Source organism: Schistocerca americana, unplaced genomic scaffold (genome assembly GCF_021461395.2).
Source record: "Schistocerca americana isolate TAMUIC-IGC-003095 unplaced genomic scaffold, iqSchAmer2.1 HiC_scaffold_92, whole genome shotgun sequence".
Taxonomy (NCBI): domain Eukaryota; kingdom Metazoa; phylum Arthropoda; class Insecta; order Orthoptera; family Acrididae; genus Schistocerca; species Schistocerca americana.
In genome coordinates this window covers 394,357-396,048 of record NW_025726697.1, presented here as the reverse complement: position 1 = coordinate 396,048, position 1,692 = coordinate 394,357, and positions in this window count along the sequence as shown.

Sequence of the window (1,692 nt, the reverse complement as noted above, 5' to 3'; positions counted from 1 at the left end):
ATAGTTAATTGTAACGTCCAGGGCCTCCTAATGACGATGGAACACTCAAATTGCGTCGAGATTCAATACATCGTCATTCAGCCGGCTTGTCTACAAGGGGATATTGCAGCCTCGGGCACTATATGGTCCTTCCCTGTGAGTTCAGGGCCTCCTAAAGTCGATGGAACACCAAAATTGCGTCGATATTCAATACATCGTCCTACAGCCGACATGTCTCCAAGGGCATATTTCTTCCACGAGCACCATATGGTCCGTTTCCTGTGAGTCTAGATTTTCGAATCCGACGCGGAACTGATAGTTAATTGTAACGTTCAGGGGCTGATAATGACGAACACTCAAATTGCCTTGAGATTCAAAACATCGTCCTCCAGCCGGCTTGTCTCCAAGGGTTCTTGCTGCCTCGGGCACCTTATTGTCGTTCTCCTTTGAGTCTAGATTATCGAATCCGACCCATAACTGATAGTTAATTGTAACGATCAGGGCCTCCTAATGACGATGGAACACTCAATTTGCGTCGAGTTTCAGTACATCGTCCTCCAGCCGACTTGCCTCCAAGGGGATATTGGTGCCTCGGGCACCATTTGGTCCAGCTCCTGTGAGTCTAGATTTTTTAATCCGACGCGAAAATGATAGTTAATTGTAACGTCCAGGGCCTCCTAATGACGATGGAACACTTAAATTGCGTCGAAATTTAATACATCGTCCTTCGGCCGACTTGTCTCCAAGGGTCTATTGCTGCCTCGCGCACCTTATGGGCGTTCTCCTGTGAGTCTAGATTTTCGAATCCTACGCAAAACTGATGGCTGATTGTAACGTTCAGGGCCTCCTAATGACGATAGAACATTCTAATTGCGTCGAGATTCAATACATCGTCCTTCAGCCGACTTGTCTCCAAGGGTCGATTGCTGCCTCGGGCACCTTATAGTCGTTCTCTTGTGAGTCTAGATTGTCGAATCCGACGCAAAACTGATATTTACTTGTAACGTTCATTGCCTCCTAATGACGATGAAACACTCAAATTGCGTCGTTATTCAATACATCGTCCTACAGCCGACTTGTCTGCAAGGGCATATTGCTTCCACGAGCACCATTTTGTCCGTCTCCTGTGAGTCTAGATTGTCGAATCCGACGCAAAACTGATAGTTAGTTGTAATGTTCAGTGCCTCCTAATGACGATGGAACACTCAAATTGCGTCGAGATTCAATACTTCGTAATCCAGCCGATTTGTCTCCAAGTGTCTATTGGGGCCTCGGGTACTTTATAGTCGTTCTCCTGTATCTCTAGATTGTCGAATCCGACGCAAAACTGATAGTTACTTGTAACGTTCAGGGCCTCCTAACGACGATGGAACACTCAAATTGTGTCGTGATTCAATACATCGTACGCCAGCCGACTTGTCTACACGGGGATATTGCTGCCTCGGGCACTGTATGGTCCTTCCCTGTGAGTCTAGATTTTCGAATCAGACGCGAAACTGATAGTTAATTGTAACGTTCTGGGCCTCCTAATGACGATGGAACACTCAATATGCGTCGATATTCAATACATCGTCCTACAGCCGACTTGTCTCCAAGGGCATATTGCTTCCACGAGCACCATATGGTACGTCTCCTGTGAGTCTAGATTTTCGAATCCGACCCAAAACTGATAGTTAATAGCAACGATCAGGGCCTCCTAATGACGATGGAACA